Raw genomic sequence first — 20,279 nt, forward strand, 5'->3', positions numbered from 1 at the left:
GTGTATATGTCATTTCGGCTAGTAGGGTAACACTAAGCCAACAGGTATAATGCTTTATCATTTATTATAAGCATGTATGAGCTTTCATAATGTCTCATTATAATTAAGCAATAAGGCCCGAGGAAGTGTGGTATATGGCCAATATACTGTACCACGGCTAAGGACTGTTCATAAGCACGACGCGGAGTGCCTGGACACAGTCCTTAGCCGTGGTATATTGGCAATATACCACAAATCCCGAGGTGCCTTATTTCTATTATAAACTGGTTTCCAATGTAATTAGAACAGGAAAAATACATATTATGTCATACCTTATTCCACGGTCTCATATACCACGGCTGTCAGCCAATCAGCATTTAGGGTATTGATAAACTGGGTGGTTCGAGCCCTGAATGCTGATTGGCTGACAGCCATGGTATATTTATTTTTACTGCTCTAATTATGTTGGTAACCAGTTTATAATAGCAATAAGGCACCTCGGGGGCTTGTGATACATGGAAATATACCGCGGCTCTGCGTTGCGTAGTGCCGAAAAACAGCCCTTAGCCGTGGTATACTGGCCATATACCACACACCCGCGGGCCTTATTGCTTAAATAGATATTTTTAATGGGTTGAATATAGCTGTCATTTAGTCAGGGTTATTAAGAGATGATAATAAGACATTAAAGGGGGCATCCAATGCAATATATGTGTTTGCGTTAAGTGGGCTAAGGAGAATTGAAAAATAAACATCAGAGCTCTCTCAAACCAAAAATTAAATCATTTTACTACATATAGGGTAGTATAAACGGGCTCGCCAAGAGCAACTTAAATAAGTCTCATGCTTTTAAATAAGTGGAAGGCTTTTAAATAAATATAATGCATTTTTAAAAGCTTAGAGTGCCTGAGTCTTCTCCTCACTCTCTTGTAGAGGACATCTCCGTTACTCAATGTCTGCGTCCCAAACGACACCCTATTCCTTATAAGTGCACAACTTTTGACCAGAGTCCAATGGGTCCTGGTAAAGTAATGCACTATATAGAGAATAGGGTGCCATTTGGAACGTACCCAGTGAGAGTAAATTAGAACCACAAATTATTAATCTACTAACACTAGTCAGCCCGTCAGTCCGTCAGTCAGTCAGCCATCAGCGGAAATAGTGCTTACTGATGGTTAATGTACTACGGAAAGCTTAAAGTGCACTTATTTATTTGAAAGAAAATATTCTCCATGGCTGATAACTGACCATAGATATCTCCCATCTGTCCCATCGGTCAGCTGCTATATAAAAAAAACCTTGACAAATTATCATCATCTACAGTACCAGTCAAAAATTTGGACACACCTACTCATTCAAGGGTTTTTCTTTATTTTTTACTATTTTCTAAATTGTCGAATAATAGTGAAGACATCAAAACTATGAAATAACACATATGGAATCATGTAGTAACCAAAAAAGTGTTATACACATCAAAATATATTTTATATTTTGGTTTCTTCAAAGTAGCCTCCCTTTGCCTTGATGACAGCTTTGCACGCTCTTGGCATTCTCTCAACCAGCATCATGAGGAATGCTTTTCCAACTGTCTTGAAGGAGTTCCCACATATACTGAGCACTTGTTGGCTGAGTGAAGGAAAAGCAGCCAACAAGTGCTCAGTATATGTAGGAACTCCTTTAAATAGTAAAATAGTAGTAAAGAAAAACCCTGAAATGAGTAGGTGTGTCCAAACTTTTGACTGGTACTGTATTTCGACATCTACCCACAGTCTCTTGGCCATCCCCATTGGACAGTAAACTTTATGCCAACCTTGTCTCAGAGCATTTTGGATTATTATGTAAGGAAAATCTGAGACACTCCATTCCGTATGATATGTTAAGTTTGGTATGGTATGTATTCATTTGTGGATGTCCATTACTCATTTCGTATGATATGTTATGAATTACAATTTGTATTATATGTTACGAATTTGTAAAAAATTCAATATGTTATGAACTTGCAAAACTTAGTATATGTTATGAATTTTAGTTAGGTGGCTAACGTTAGCTAGCTGGCTAACTTTAGCTAAGCTAGGGGTTAGGGGTTAGGGTTAAGGTTAGGGTCAAGTTTAAGAGTTAGGTTAAATGCTTAATGTTCGGGTTAGGGGAAGAGTTAGCTAAAAGGGTTAGGGTTAGGGTTAGTTATCATGCTAAGCAGTTGCAAAGTAGATACAAATTAGTAAGTAGTTGGAAAGTTACTAATTAGCTAAAATTGTCTTTGATGAGATTCAAACTTGCAACCTTTGGGAAAGGGGAATACCTAGTCAGTTGTACAACTGAATGCCCTCAACTGAAATGTATCTTCCGCATTTAACCCAACCCCTCTGAATCAGAGAGGTGCGGGGGGCTGCCTTAATCGACATCCACGTCTTCAGTGCCCGGGGAACAGTGGGTTAACTGCCTTGCTCAGCGGCAGAACAACAGACTTTTACCTTGTCATCTCGGGTATTCGATCCATCAACCTTTTGGTTACTGGCCCAATGCTCTGGTTGCTAGACGTTCGCGTTATACACACACCCCGACCAACCACCCTACTTTCACTTTTGCCTTAAGTAACCATCTGTCTTTTGTAACCATACGTAACATACAGTATCATCCTAATTTGAGTGTCACAGATTTACATTTACAATGTTACGTCTAGTCTATGAGACCAGGGTGTCTATGCTTACTGTATTGCTCATCATTTTACATTTTAGTCATTTACATTTTACATTTTAGTCATGCTCTTATCCACAGCAACTTACATTAGTGAGTGCATACATTTCTATACTGGTCCCCAGTGGGAATCAAACCTCCAACCCTGGCATTGAAAGCACCGTGCTCCTCCAACTGAGACTCACTGAGCAATCTGAAGCACCGAGTTGTAATTTAAAGTAATTAGGTGATAAGTGGAAACTTGTCATCATCATTGATCCATAAAACTTCTCTTTGTGAGCCATGCTGTAGGCCTCAGAGAGACAGAAAGACCCTTCAATCCCACACTTTCCTTGTCACGCTCACCGCTCAGCGCCCATGGCATGCCCCGACTCGCCTTCTCATTGACTTCCAACCAACACTAAAGGCCAGGGCCAAAATAATTTGTGTCTGTTCAATAAAACATTAAAGACCATCATGCCATGTCCTGCTCATTCCCTCTGCCTTCCCACTCTCTCCCTTACTCCCCTCTCTCTCCCCCCTCATCCCTCGCTCTCAAAGGTGTTGTTAATGTTTCAAAACTGCACATAAGACAGACCAGCCAGACGATTAATTTGAAAGATACCCACAGGGCACCTGCAAGATCTTTCTCTGGCTCTACTCGTCTTCTGTAGTTTTAACACCTAGCTCTACTCTGCTCTCTCTCTACTCTCTCGCTCTATTCAGAGGGTGGAGGGTGGCAGGCCAGGCGCGGCAAGGGTAGGGGGTCGAGTGGAGTGGGTAAGGGGGAAAAACGTACAAAGTGTACCCTGCAGTTATAAAGAGCAGAGCTCTTTTCAAAAACAGCCTTTTGATGTGTGCAATATGTTGAAGCAAAATGGGTTAAATGCTTTTAATGCAACAGTTTTTACTTGTGAGAGTGGTGAGAGAGTCAGTAATCCACAGTAAATGGGAAATCACTTCTTCAAATGTATGCTAATCTGACCTGTTTTTGGCACTCATTCCTAATGAGATCAGTATTAATGTTGGATGTTCTGTGCCTTACATATGTTATGGTTAGGTCTATAATAGGTTCTCGGCATAGAATTACATATATAATTACTATATTCTATATTCTATATCCGATCATTTATAGGATATCTATGGTTCTGGGTCTTCTGTGCTTTATACAGTATCTACCTGCTGTGTTTGTCACGCCCTGACCTGAGACAGCCGTTTTTCTCTGTTTGGTTAGGTCAGGGTGTGACATGGGGTGGGCATTCTGTGTCATATTTCTATGTTGTTGTTTTTTTTCTTTGATTGGCCTAGTATGGTTTCCAATCAGAGGCAGCTGTCTAGCATTGTCTCTGATTGGGAATCATTCTTAGGCAGCCCTTTTCCCCCTCCTTCAGTGTGGGATCTTGTTTTTGTACAGCTCAGTAAGCCTGCAGAACGTGACGTTCGTTTTTCCTTGGTTTGTTATATTGTTTGAGTGTTCTGAGTTACAATAAATATGAATATGAGCACTTTCCACGCTGCACCTTGGTCTACTCCTTTTGACAATCATCACAGTGTTGTCGCTCACTTTGTATATGTATAACACTTTTAGAAAATATAAGTTGGTAAATACTTGGGTGCTAATAAATTCATTTGATTCCAAAAGAGGGCGAATCATCACTTTGGGAAGACGGAGGACGTGGGCATTAAATAGTCATGTTTTCTTGCTATGATGTGCTTGCTGACTCGTGCAAAAGGCATATTGACGAGTCAATTTAGGGTGCACAAACTAATGAAGTGGAGAAGAAAAATGCTTTTTTATTCATTCAACGCCTCTCTGAGACGGTCGATATCCTTAAAAAGTGTAATGATATCTTATCAGGTTTGAATTAATCATAAAACCCCCTTTTCGAGTTATTGACATTTACACTTCTCTGAGCACAAGAACAATTTCCATCTCTCTCTGAATAAAAGCTGACAGCTGCTGGTTATTTCCAAAATACTTTGCTTAAAACCCTTCTAAGTGCTGAGCTATGAAAACCAAATGCTGGGTGCATTCATTTCAGATAAATAGTTTACGGCCAGGCGAGTAAATTATGTATTTATTATACTCATTAATCATTTGATCAAAATATCCCAAAGCAGTTTTTGCCTCATTGTACATCATTTCTCTAAGTATGTCAGATGAGCCTCTAATTTATTTTCTAATCTCACACCATGTCTCCGTTGTAAATATGGATACTGGTCTTTCTACTTATTTATTTTACAGAGCTGTTTTTAATATTACATTTCTCAGCAGGAGAAACGTCTATTTGTTTCTAAGAAGAAGCATGATGCTATGAAATAAATATCAGAAACTATAATGTACAGTCCTTAGCATACTGGAAGGATATACATGATTAAACAGGAACCAGAAGTTGTAAATGGAGCCAGGGCCTAATTTGGTATCTGAGCATTGCGAGAGGGTTTAGCTAGAGTTAAACTAAACCCCTCTATTGCGGCATGTTTTTGAGGCTACAGTATGACAGGATAGTTTAGGCAGATCAGATGACTGCAGTGTTGCAGGTTCAAACCATATGTTGAGAAACCTGCTGATATACCCTCAGGCTTAGCCGTTTGTTGTCAATCGCTTTGGTAGGCATTCCTTTTTGACAACTGTATTAAATATGGGACAAAATGCAAAGTATACCAACCGATACTAGCAACACATCAACGCATGCCACCACTAGATTTACCACTCTAGATTTGCTCGTATTATTACCTTTAGTTACTTACTTAGGACTCATCACGGCATGGAGCGTAAAACGAGTAACACAAGGTTCCAATTGAAGACGGGCTATTTTTTACCATTAATATGAATGATATTTGCTTTTCTGTGAACAATTTAAGTTTCACCTTTATTATGATGACATTAACTTTTAAGTTGTACCTTCTTCCTTTTTAACTAGCTATTTTTGGGGATTGAGGTTGGACGTGGGTGGTGGTGGTGGGGAGGGGGGGGGGGCAGAGGGATGAGGCATGGACGTCTCAAACAGGTTATTGGGTTATTGAAGGTTTTAGTTATGCTCAGTCGCCTGACAAGAAATCAAATATTCCAATGTTCTCTGCTGCCCCTCAGTATGATGTGCAATCAGTCAGGTCACAGCAAGACGTCCAGTGTGGTGGTGTGGGTCTCAGGGTGCTCCTGAGTTAGTCCATTTGACTAACCACTGCATGGGGAGATGGGATAAACACCATTCTTTCCACAACGTTTACCATCCAGACGTAAACTATTAGGTTTGTGTCCCAAATGGCACCCTGTTCCCGAAATAGTGTACTACTTTTGAGCAGAGGCCTATGGGCCCTGGTCAAAAGTAGTACACTATAAAGGGAATGGGATACCATTTGGGATGCTACCATTGGGGAGAAGAGTTTAATGTCTCACAAACAGGAGAGAGAAAAAATAATGTGAGTGTTAACAATATTTACTAAATGTATCATCACATAATAAATTCATCATCAAGGGCAAAATGCACTGAGTGCACAAAACATTAAGAACACCTTCCTAATATTGGGTTGCACCACAGCTTCAATTCGTCAGGGCATGGACTCTGCAAGGTGTCGAAAGTGTTCCACAGGGATGCTGGCCCATGTTGACTCCAATGCTTCCTACAGTTGTGTCAAGTTGCTGGATGTCCTTTGGGTGGTGGACCATTCTTGATACACAAGGGAAACTGTTGAGCGTGAAAAACCCAGCAGCATTGCAGTTCTTGATACAAACCAGTGCGCCTGGCACCTATTAAAATACCCCGTTCAAAGGCACTTAAAAATATTTTGTCTTGCACACATACATAATCCATGTCTCAATTGTCTCAAGGCTTAATAATTCTTATTTAACCTGTCTCCTCCCCTTCATCTACACTGATTGAGTGGATTTACCAAGTGAATATAGGATCATAGCTTTCACCTGGATTCACCTGGTCAGTCTATGTCATGGAAAGAACATTATGTTCATAATGTTTTGTACACTCAGTGTATTGTTCATGTCTGTGGTAATATATCTCTTTTTTCATTTGCATGTAGAGGTTTATCTCTGGCATATCTCTCAGGGATATTTGTCAATTTATTCTGCTTTGCAGGCAAGGCAGTGTTCATCACCTCATCACAGGAGCTCTTTGAGCATTTGAACTGTACACAAAATGTTAAATGTCAAGCATTTAAAGCAATGGGCACTCAGAGTGACTGGAGCAAGGAAGGAAGGAGGAAATTAAAGTACATTTTTATGGCGGGAGAAACTGACACCTATTGATAAATGAGCACCTAGCTGTTTGCTTGTAAGAATATCAATTAATTTCTTGTAACACACAAGAGGAGTCATTAAAATGGGTGAGAAGACCTTGACTTCGCAATCTCAACAAAAGCGTAAAGGAAATGAAAGAGAGGGATGAGAGAAAGAGAGAAGGATTGAGAGAGACATTGAGAAAGGGAGAGAGAGGAGGCAAAAATAGGGAGCGAGAGAGAGGGGGAGGGAGGGCGAGAGAGAGGGTTAGAAACTGAGAGATAGAAATAGAGAGAGGTGAAGTGGGTTGTGGTCTCCACATCAAACCGTCAATTAGCAAAGCGGCAACAGCGTCGGGCCAAATACTCTTTATTAATCTACTTAAAGGACCCCTCCAGAGGAAGTTGCTGCCACTATTTCAAAGTCATTCCGGTCCTTGTGCGGAAAGGCTTGGTTAGTTTCACCCTCCAAACACCGACTTACAATATGGCTCCTTATAAATATTGATTAACCAATCGTGCACATCTCCACCATCCTCTGTGTGCACAGGCCATACTATCTCAGTCACAGCCCACACTCTGCAAGTTGTGTCAACAAACCTAAAAAGCGAGGGTAATTTCGCTAAATTGCTACAGAGCACAGCAGAGCTAGCTACGACGAGGCGGAGGACAATCCACTCTCCTCCTCCCTCTTCTGCAATGGAATTGAATGATCAAGGATGAATACAGAGTGTATTAATACTACTGGAGTTTTACTTGCTAAGCTAGAGGCTCGCTAACCTAAAAAGCTAGCTAACTAGCAGTGGCAGACCACGTGTAACAACACCTGCATAGGATCGGTACATCCGAACATCACACCTTCGGGACAGGCACAGGATGGCAACAACAACTGTCCGAGTTACACCAGGAATGCACAATCCCTCCATCAGTGACCAGACTGTCCGCAATAGGCTGAGAGAGGCTGGACTGAGGGCTTGTAGGCCTGTTGTAAGGCAGGTCCTCACCAGACATCACTGGCAACAACGTCGCCTATGGGCACAAACCCACAGTCGCTGGACCAGACAGGACTGGCAAAAAGTGCTCTTCACTGACGAGTCACGGTTTTGTCTCACCAGGGGTGATAGTCGGAATTGCAATTATTGTCGAAGGAATGAGCGTTACACCGAGGCCTGTACTTTGGAGCGGGATCGAATTGGAGGTGGAGGATCCGTCATGTTCTGGGACGGTGTGTCACAGCATCATCGGACTGAGCTTGTTGTCATTGCAGGCAATCTCACCGCTGTGCGTTACAGGGAAGACATCCTACTCCCTAAAGTGGTACCCTTCCTGCAGGCTCATCCTGACATGACCCTCCAGCATGACAATGCCACCAGCCATACTGCTTGTTCTGGGCGTGATTTCCTGGAAGACAGGAATGTCAGTGTTCTGCCATGGCCAATGAAGAGCCCAGATCTCAATCCCATTGAGCAAGTCTGGGACCTGGTGGATCGGAGGGTGAGGGCTAGAGCCATTCCCCCCAGAAATGTCCGGAACCTGCAGGTGCCTTGGTGGAAGAGTGGGGTTACATCTCACAGCAAGAACTGGCAAATCTGATGCAGTCCATGAGGAGGAGATGCACTGCAGTACTTCATGCAGATGGTGGCCACACCAGATACTGACTGTTACTTTTGACACCCCCTTTGTTCAGGGACACATTGTTCCATTTCTGTTAGTCACATGTCTGTGGAACTTGTTCAGTTTATGCCTCAGTTGTTGAATCTTGTTACGTTCATACAAATATTTACACATGTTAATAAGTTTGCTGAAAATAAATGCAGTTGACAATGAGAGGACATTTATTTTTTTGCTGAATTTATACATTAGGTATGGAGATATTTTCTGCTAATGCATTCTCATTTTGAGGCCAAACCCAGCAGCAATGTGCGTGGCCAAAGAGCTACATTTTCAGGTCATCTGACCAAAGCACCAGTTCCAATCAAAGCCCTTATGCCATTTAGCAAACTCCAGGCATTTACATTTGTTGGATGACTTGAAAATAGAAATCAGTAATGGGTTTGGGCTCGGAATAAAAATTCATAAGGAGAAAATAACTCCATACCTACTGTAACATATAGTGGTGGATCTTTAATGTTTCCCCAGTCAAAAAATCCTATAGGATTCCAATTTTAAAAATCTAATGTCTGATCCTACCAGATTTTGGAACCTATCCTGTAGGATATAATCCTATATAATCCTCTGATAAGATTTTTTGATTAGATTCCTGCATTGGATTCCTATAACATTAAATAAAATCCTATAGGATACTGTAGAACCCATAAGGCACTGGTTACAAAATCTGATAGGAATTTTTAGAAAACAGGGTTAACTTGCCTATAATAAGGCACATACAGTGCCTTTGGAAAGTATTCAGACTTTTTAAACTGCCTCTGGCAGTCTCTATGGGGGCCCAGGGTTCAATTCTTGGGCCGACTCTTTTCTCTGTCTATATCAATGATGTCGCTCTTGCTGCTGGTGATTCTCTGATCCACCTCTACGCAGACGACACCATTCTGTATACATCTGGCCCTTCTTTGGACTGTGCTACAAACCTCCAATCGAGCTTCAACGCCATACAACACTCCTTCCGTGGCCTCCAACTGCTCTTAAATGCTTAAATGCTAGTAAAACTAAGTGCATGCACTTCAACCGATTGCTGCCCGCACCCTCCCGCCCGACTAGCATCACTACTCTGGATGGTTCTGACCTACAATATGTGGATAACCACAAATACCTAGGTGTCTGGTTAGACTGTAAACTCTCCTTCCAGACTCACATTAAGTATCTCCAATCCAAAATTACATCTAGAATCGGCTTCCTATTTCGCAACAAAGTCTCCTTCACTCATGCCTCCAAACATACCCTCGTAAAACTGACTATCCTACCGATCCTTGACTTCAGCAATGTCATTTACAAAATAGCCCCGAACACTCTACTCAGCAAACTGGATGTAGTCTATCACAGTGCCATCCATTTTGTCACCAAAGCCCATACACCCACCATAGCGACCTGTATGCACTCGTTGGCTGGCTCTCACTACATATCCGTCGCCAAACCCACTGGCTCCAGGTCATCTATAAGTCTTTGCTAGGTAAAGCCCCGCCTTACCTCAGCTCACTGGTCATCATAGCAACCCCCACTCACAGTACACGCTCCAGCAGATATATTGCATCCCCAAAGCCAACACTTCCTTTGTCTGCCTTTCCTTCCAGTTCTCTGCCGCCAATGACTGGAACAAATTGCAAAAATCTCTGAAGCTGGAGTCTTATATCTCCCTCTCTAACTTTAAGAATCAGCTGTCAGAGCAGCTTACCGATCACTGTACCTGTACACAGACAATCTGTAAATATCACACCCGACTACCTCATCTCCATATTATTACTTACCCTCTTGCTCTTTTTCACCCCAGTATCTCTACTTGCACATCATCATCTGCACATCTATCACTCCAGTATTAATGCTAAATTGTAATTATTTTCACCTCTAGGGCCTATTTATTGCCTACCTCCCTACTCTTCTACATTTGCACACACTGTATATAGATTTTTATTTTCTTTTGTGTTATTGACTGTACGTTTGTTTAAGTGTAACTCTGTGTTTTTGTTTTTGTCGCACTGCTTTGTTTTTTCTTGGCCAGGTCGCAGTTGTAAATGAGAACTTGTTCTCAACTGGCCTACCTGGTTAAATAAAGTTAAAATAAAAAATTAAAATAAATCAGGTAGTCACCTGGAATAAATTTAAATTAACAGGTGTGACTTCTTAAAAGTTAATTTGTGCAATTTCTTTCCTTCTTAATGTGTTTGAGCATATCAGTTGTGTTGTGACAAGGTAGGGGTGGTATACAGAAAATAGCCCTATTTGGTAAAAGTCCAAATTATGGCAAAAACAGCTCAAATAAGTAATCAGAAACGACATCATTACTTTAAGACATGAAGGTCAGTCAATGTGGGATATTTCAAGAACTTTGGACGTTTCTTCAAGTGCAGTCGCAAAACCAAAAAAGGCTATGATGAAACTAGCTCTCATGAGGACCACAGGAAAGGAAGACCTCGAGTTACATCTGCTGCAGAGGATACGTTCATTATTGTAACCAGCCTCAGAAATTGCAGCCCAAATAAATGCTTCACAGAGTTCAAGTAACAGACACATATCAACATCAACTGTTTAGAGGAGACTGCGTGAATCAGGCCTTCATGGTCAAATTACTGCAAAGAAACCACTACTAAAGGACACCAATTAGAAAAAGAGACTTGCTTCGGCCAAGAAACACGAGCAATGGACATTAGACCGGTGGAAATCTGTCCTTTGGTCTGATGAGTCCAAATTTGAGATTTTTGGTTCAAACCACCGTGTCTTTGTGAGACGCAAAGTAGGTGAACGGATGATCTCCGCATGTGTGGTTCCCACCGTGAAGCATGGAGGAGGAGGTGTGATGGTGTGGGGGTGCTTTGCTGGTGACACTGTCAGTGATTTATTTAGAATTCAAGGCACACTTAACCAGCATGGCTACCACAGCATTCTGCTATATCCCCACAGTTGACTATGATGGTGCCAGAGGAGATGGCTGCCGTTTTACGGGCTCCTAACCAATTGTGCTATTGTGTGTGTTTTTTCGCGTTATTTGTAACTTATTTTGTACATAATGTTTCTGCTACCGTCTCTTATAACCGAAAAGAGCTTCTGGATATCAGGACAGCGATTACTCACCTCGTACTGGACAAAGATGTTTTCTTTAACGAGTTGGACACAAAGGATTTACTTCAGACACCCGCAAATCCCCGTCATTCGTATGAAGAAGAGACAGAGATATCTGGGAGGTACCCGACCATCAGTCCTGTTACCATCAGTCCTGTTAGCCAACGTGCAATCATTGGATAACAAAATGGATGAGCTCCTATCAAGACTAACCTACCAGCGTGACATTAAAAACTGTAATATCTTATGTTTCACCGAATCGTGGCTGAACGAAGACATGGATAACAAATAGCTGGCTGGGTTTTCGGTGCATCGGCAGGATAGAACAGCTGCCTCCAGTAAGACAAGGGGTGGCGGTCTATGTCTATTTGTAAAAAACAGCCGATGCACAAAATCTAATATTAAGAAAGTCTCAAGGTTTTGCTCGCCTGAGGTAGAGTATCTCATGATAACCTGTAGACGACACTATTTACCAAGAGAGTTTTAATCTATATTTTTCGTAGCTATCTATTTACCACCACAAACCAATGCTGACACTAAGACGGCACTCAACAAGCTGTATAATGCCATAAGCAAACAAGAAAATGCTCATCCAGACGCCAGGGACTTTAATGCAGGGAAACATAAATCCATTTTACCTCATTTCTGCCAGCATGTTAAATGTGCAACCAGAGGGGAAAAAAACGATAGACCACCTGTACTCCACACACAGAGAGTGGTACAAAGCTCTCCTTCGCCCTCCATTTGGCAAATCTGACCATAAATCTATCCTCCTGATTCCTGCTTACATGCAAAAACTAAAGCAGGAAGCACCAGTGACTCACTAAGGAAGTGGTCAGATGACGCAGATGCTAAGCTACAGGACTGTTTTGCTAGCACAGACTGGAATATGTTCCGGGATTCTTCCGATGGCATTGAGGAGTACACCACATCAGCCACTGGCTTCATCAATAAGAGCATTGATGAAGTCGTCCATACAGTGACAGTATGTACATACCCAAACCAGAAGCCATGGATTACAGTTAATTTCCGCACTGAGCAAAAGGGTATAGCTGCCGCTATCAATGAAATCCCGCTATGCCCTCTGATGAACCATCAAACAGGCAAAGAGTCAATACAGGACTAAGATTGAATCGCACTACAACGACTCTGATGCTCGTCGGAGTGTGGCAGCACTTGCAAACTATTATGGATTACAAAGGGAAGCACAGCCGCAAGCTGCCCAGTGACACGAGCCTAACAGATGAGCTAAATAACTTCTATGCTCGCTTCGAGGCAAGCAACACTGAAGCATGCATGAGAGCATCAGCTGTTCCGGACGACTGTGTGAACACGCTCTCTGTAACCGGTGAGTAAGACCTTTAAACAGACCAACATTCACAAGGCCGCAGGGCCAGACGGATTACCAGGACCTGTATTCCGAACATGCGCTGATCAACTGACAAGTGTCTTCACTGACATTTTCAACCTGTCCCTGAGTCTGTAATACGAACATGTTTCAAGCAGACCACCGTAGTCTCTGTGCCCAAGAACACCAAGGTAACCTGCCTAAATGACTTCCGACCCATAGCACTCACATCTGTAGCAATGATGTACCTTGAAAGGCTGGTCATGGCTCAGATCAACACCATTATCCCTGAAACCCTTGACCCACCCAAATTTGCATACCGCCCCAACAGATCCACAGATGATGCAATCTCTATTACACTCCACACTGCCCTTTCCCACCTGGACAAAAGGAACACCTACGTGAGAATGCTATTCACTGACTACAGCTCAGCATTCAACACCATAGTGCCCTCAAAGCTCATCACTAAGCTAAGGACCCTGGGACTAAACACCTTCCTATACAACTGGATCCCGGACTTCCTGACGGGCCGCCCCTAGGTGGTAAGGTTAGGTAACAACACATCTGCCATACTGATCCTCAAAACAGGGTTCCCTCAGGGGTGCATGCTCAGTCCCCTCCTGTACTCCCTGTTTACCCATGACTGCATGGCCAAGCACAACTCCTACACCATTAAGTTTACCGACAACACATCAGTGGAAGGCCTGATCACCGACAACAATGAGACAGCCAATAGGGAGGAGGTCAGACACCTGGATAACAACCTCTCCCTAAAAATGATCAAGACAAAGGAGATGATTGTGGAGGACCGAGCATGCCCCCATTCTTATCGACGGGGCTGTATTGGAGCAGGTTGAGAACTGCAAATTCCTTGGTGTCCACATCACCAACAAACTATCACGGTCCAAACACCAAGACGGTCATGAAGAGGGCACAACAATGCCTATTCCACCTCAGGAGACTAAAAACATTTTACATGGGTCCCCAGATCCTCAAAAGGTTCTACAGCTGCACCATCGAGAGCATCCTGACTGGTTGCATCACTGCCTGGTATGGCAACTGCTCTGCCTCCGACCGCAAGGCACTACAAAGTGTGTAGTGCGTACGGCCCAGTACAACACTGGGGCCAAGCTTCCTGCCATCCAGGACCTCTATACCAGGTGGTGTCAAAGGAAGGCCCCAGAAATTGCCAAAGACTCCAGCCACCCTAGTCATAGACTGTTCTCTCTGCTATCGCACGGCAAGTGGTACTGGAGCGCCAAGTCTAGGTCCAAAAGGCTTCTTGACAGCTTCTACCCCCAAGAACAGCTAATCAAAACGCTACCCGGACGATTTGAATTGTCCCCACACACCCCCTTTTTACGCTGCTGCTACTCTGTTTATTATCCATGCATTGTCACTTTACCTCTACCTACATGTACATATTACCTCAATTACCTTGACTAACTGGTGCCCCCGCACATTGACTCTGTACCGGCACCCCCTGTATATAGCCTCGCTATTGTAATTTTATTGTTGCTCCTTAATTATTTGTGATTTTTACGTTTTTCTTACCTTATATATATTTTTTGTTTCTTTTACTTTTTATTTACTTTAGTTTATTTTTGTAAATACTTTCTTTACTTTTTTTCTTAAAACTGCATTGTTGATTAAGGGCTTGTAAGTTAGCGTTTCACTGTAAGGTTCAGAGAATGTGACTAATAAAAATTGATTTGATTTGAATTATGGATGGACAAATTCTAGCTGTTAGAGAGAAATAGACCTGCTAGTTATTTCTTATCACACAATGAATGTCCCACACCTTAATGATGTTTTGTATTGACAAGTTTTAGGAAATAAGTCCATTAATTCATAGTAATATGCCACAAAAGCCACAAAAAGGTCACGTGTTTCAATGCATGCCACTGGAACCGGAAAACAAGGAAAGTCTTTCTTGAACTGAAATTGGTACTTAACGCAGGTAAAAACCAATTATATGTTATTTTCCAAATAACTTAAAAATATATCTAATGATTTATGCATACGTACATTAGATGGTGCCTTCACTGATTGTGTCCCCACTTACACAGTAAATATCTAGGCATGTGGATTGATGATAGGCTTTCCTTCAAAAAGCATGTTGAAGAGTTAAATCGGCGTTCCGTCAATGGGACAGTTGTAAATCATGCAGCGCGTTATGTCAAGATCGCAGATTTTAGAGAAACAACAAATGTCGGTACAACAAATATCGTCTGAAAGCTTAAATTCTTGTTAATATAACTGCACTGTCCAATTTACAGTAGCTATTACTGCGGGGAAAAAATGCCATGCTAGTGTTTGAGGAGAGCTCCTATCAACAAAAAACTTTTTTCACTGGAGTAGATTTGATAAATTCACCTCTGAAGGTGAAATGTGTACTTACATTCTGAAATCTTGCTCTGATTTATCATCCAAATGGTCCCAGAGATAACATGAAGTGTCATTTTGTTAGATAAAATAATTTTTCATATCCTGAAAAGGTCCATATATCATGCACAATCGATTTTGTATTTCCACTCGTTCAATTTGCAAAGAAAGGAATCTGTGAAAATCTCACCCTAAATGTTGTTTCAACGAGTCAAATCACATTCAAATCTATTCCTCAGAGATTCTAGAAGGTAACAAGACTTCACTATTTAATTGGGGGTGTAGTATATCCTATAGGACACCATATTTGGTCAGAGAGTGATGCCTTCATGGCACACCAATGACGCGGGCGGCCATCAGTTGAACAACTGTATCTTTGTCAAATAAGCAACAATCGGGTTCAAACAAATCTAGCTAGATAGCCAATGAGATGGGCTTTATGGGAGTAAACCATATATATATATGTCGTAAAATGTAGCTACTAACCTTGTACGACAGCATGCCTTTTCATTTTGGACAGAAATTAGAAGGATATTCAGAATTATGAAGTTAGGAAAACTGATTGTTTTGCAAATGTTGAACTTATAATATGGCTACAAATACTTGGAAAGCTAAATCAAAGTCCAAGTATACAGATGTGACAATATTCTTGCAGAAAAATGGAATATGAATGTGAATGTCTCCTTCACGATTTGCCCAAATGTACCTGGGGACTTCACACTAAAAGTCTTGTTGTTCACTCATACTTCAAGTTACTTTGCCCATACACTGCTGCCATCTTGTGGACACTATCGGAATTACAACAAGAGTGATGGCTAGAACTATGACCTTTCTTTTGCATTTCAAATGTAGTAGTTGAAAAAGATCGGTTGTTTTTTTCTTTGTATTTTCTTCTACCAGATCTATTGTGTTATATTCTCCTACATTAAATTCACATTTCCACAAACGTCAAAGTGTTTCCTTTCAAATGGTACCAAGAATATGCATATCCTTGCTTCAGGGCCTGAGCTACAGGCAGTTAGATTTGGGTATGTCATTTAGGCAAAAATTGATAAAAGTGGGCTATCCCTAAGAAGTTTTAAGACATTATCATTAAATAGCAGAAAACAAATCATTCAGTCAGACATTCATTCCAGTCTTAGACTATGGCGATATCAAATCCAATTTTATTTTCAAGTGTTTTAATGTCACATGCACGTACGTCAGCTACTACAGCGACTGAAATGACTGCAACACTCAACAAAGAGCTGCAGTTAGTTTCAGAGTGGGCGGCAAGGAATAAGTTATCCCTAAATATTTCTAAAACTAAAAGCATTGTATTTGGAACAAAACACTCACTATACCCTAAACCTCAACTAAATCTTGTAATAAATAATGTGGAAATTGAGCAAGTTGAGATGACTAAACTGCTTGGAGTAACACTAGATTGTAAACTGTCATGATCATAACATATTGATGCAGTAGTAGCTAAGATGGAGAGAAGTCTGTCTATAATAAAGCGATGCTCTGCCTTCTTAACAACACTATCAACAAGGCAGGTCCTACAGGCCCCAGTTTTGTTGCACCTTGACTACTGTTCAATTGTGGGGTCAGGTGCCACAAAAAATTACTTTTTGCAATTGGCTCAGAACAGAGCAGCACGGCTGGCCCTTGGATGTACACAGAGAGATAACATTAATAATATGCATGTCAATCTCTCCTGGCTGAAAGTGGAGGAGACATTGACTTCATCACAAATTTTATTTATGAGAGGTATTGACATGTTGAATGCACCGAGCTGTCTGTTTAAACTACTGGCACACAGCTCAGACACTTATGCATACCCCACAAGACATGCCACAAGAGGTCTCTTCATAGTCCCCAAGTCCAGAACCGACTATGTGAGGCACACAGTACTACATAGAGCCATGACTACATGGAACTCTATTCCACATCAAGTAACTGACGCAAGCAATAAAATTAGATTTAAAAAACTGATTAAAAAACGCCTTATAGAACAGCGGGGACTGTGAAGCAACACAAACATTGGCGCAGACACATGCATACAGGCACACACTTCTAGTAAGGTTACTAGAAGACAGTATATAAGATAAAGAGAGTAGAAGCAGCTTGTATGTGAGTTGGTGTGTGTGTGTTTAGAGTCAGTATAAATGTATGTGCATATTACGTGTGAGTGAGCAGATGATGGAGTGAACGTGAGTGTGTAGGGCCCTGTGAGTGTGCATAGAGACAAAAATACAAATAAAAAGTCAATAAAGATACAAGGTTAACTCAGATAGTCTGTGTAGCTATTTTGTTAGCTATTTATCAGTTTTATTGCTTGGGGATAGAAGCTGTTCAAGAGCCTGTTAGTGCAAGACTTGATTCACCCGTACCATTTGCCGTGTGGAAGTAGAGAGAATAGTCTATGGCTTGGGTGGTTGGAGTCTTTAGCGATTTTCCGGGCCTTCCTACCACACCGCCTGATATAGATGTCCTGGATGGCAGGGAGCTCGGCCCCAGTGATGTACTGGGCTGTCCGCAACACCCTCTGTAGTGCCATGCGATTGAGGGAGGTGCTATTGTAATACCAGGCAGAAATGCATCCAGTCAAGAGGCTCTCAATGGTAGAGCTGTGGATCTTTTTGTGGATTTGAAGGCCCATGCCAAACTTTTTCAACCTCCTGAGGGGTAAGAGGCGCTGTGTGTTTGGACCATTTTAAGTCTTTTGTGATTTGGACACCGAGGAACTTGAAGCTCTCAACCTGCTCCACTGCAGCCCTATTGATGTGGATGGGGGCGTGTTCACCCCCTATTTCCTGCGGAATGGTATGGCAAGTTGGAGTGCAGGATATCATAGTATTTTACTGTCAGCCATTGTTGTCATTAGTGCTAGTTCGACCCTCAGAGGGCATCTCTGAGAAGCTAAGTTATTGAAATGACATGGAGCTGTAGGCCTAAGTGTCCTGTTAGCTGTTTTAGCATAACTTACTAATTGGCATAAAGGCCTACTTCCAATATACAGTATATTGATCAACCATTCATTCATTTGTGCATGATATCACATGGCGTACAAGTCATCCATGTCTTTAAATACAGTAAAGCATTTTAGTTAAAAAGTAAATAACAAAGGGAGCCTTGAATAATTAATAAACTGCAACATGTCAAGTGATTGAATTCCATAATGCATTTGACTGTTTGTAAAATTGGTTGTACTAGAGACTTTAAAACGTAAAATATAATAAATATTATTAGCTAAATTGTACTGTAAATAATAAAAAACAATATGCTTTACTAGACTACAGGTGATTTTGTAAGTCGGTAAATTGAAGAGAGAAGATTCAAGTTAATGTCAAGTTTATTAGGCTATTGCTATACCATCACGTTCTTAAAACAACTGCGGCACAAGAAGAGAGAAACAAGGAACAGAGAAACAATGAACAGAGAAACAGAAACATAACATTTAACAAAAAGATAGCTTATGCAGAGGGTGTGCAGTTGGTTCGATAAAGATGGAATTAAGGTTTTATTATAGGCTAAGAGCAGTGAATATGTGATGAAGATATTTACCAAAAAAAGCTAACGTTTGAGTCCAAGAATAGGCAAAAAGGATTAACTGTATGTCCAAATAAAGAGCATTATACCAAACTATATAGGCAAAACAACTGAAAACAGGCCTAGACAACTCGCACAACAGAGAATTCCTTTGAGAACTTATATTTTCCAAGCAGTCCTATGGTCGAGAACGAGATGACACAGGCGCAAATTAGTAGAAAACATAAATGAGCACTTTAAACAGACACATCAATAATTGTTTTATACAAAGTACAATAGACAGAATTCAATACGATAAACTAACAACAGTTGCTACAGTGTCTCAGCGCTCGACGATATCCCCGCCATCCCGGGGATAATAAAAAAAAGATGTACTGGGTTGTTCAAAACAGACTGGGACAGTTCTGGGACAATAGATACAAAATTCATACAAACCCTGTAATTAAAAAGCCACACCCAGAAGGCAGATACAACAGATCAAAATGTTTAGCTTAAAATGTTGACTATTATTTCTTCACATTTTAAGTGCTGCAATCGCACACCGCAGTTGGCTATGTGCGCAGAGGTTCCAAAAATGCAACTGCCGGAAAAACACATTCTCAAAGTGCACTATTCTCCCAAAGCCCACCGGCTCCTCAAATGCGAATGGTTTGATGTGACCGAGATAACAATATTTGTGAGAAATTTAATAAGAGGGAAGACCTAGCGTGGGTTGTTAATATGATTAGGATTGTGTGTTTGGCTTCCACACATCGAAAATAAAGTTTATTTGAAAACCAACAGAACAAGAGAAAATGCTGGTTTCAATGGCATAATGTTAATGAGGAAATGTTTAGCCTATGGTCGGATTTTGTTTAGGGTACTTTGAAACAAGGTAAGACTTATTTATTTTGATCCAAAGCCATGAATGAGTGAGTCACTCAGCTTTATGCTGACAAATACTGCTTTATGCTGACAAAAACAGCTTTATGCTGCGAAATAGCCTACTAAATAGGACAAGCCAAAACAAATATATTAAATTGCCTAAATGAACTAGTACATAAATACATTTTGTAGCTCAGGTCTTGAAAATATGGGCAACCTTTCTCCCCTCCCTATCCTCAATCGACTCTTTTTCATTCAGTTTTTTCTTCACATATGCAAAGAAGGATTCCGTGCTTCAGAAACTCACTTTATATAGAGGGCCTATTACTCTTTCACACTGTGGTAAATAAAGACAGTTTGTTATTTATTTGAGAAACCAAAAGCCCACCATGCCTATTTTTGGAAAATTGTCAGTCCACATTTCAAGTCTAACTGTGCCATTGTATTTACCCAAGTTCTCTCTCAACTCCAGGACCTGCATCAGGCAAAAAAAAATGCCTGATGCAGGACTCTAGTGCCAGAGAAGAGAGAC

Source organism: Salmo trutta, chromosome 4 (genome assembly GCF_901001165.1).
Source record: "Salmo trutta chromosome 4, fSalTru1.1, whole genome shotgun sequence".
Taxonomy (NCBI): Eukaryota; Metazoa; Chordata; class Actinopteri; order Salmoniformes; family Salmonidae; genus Salmo; species Salmo trutta.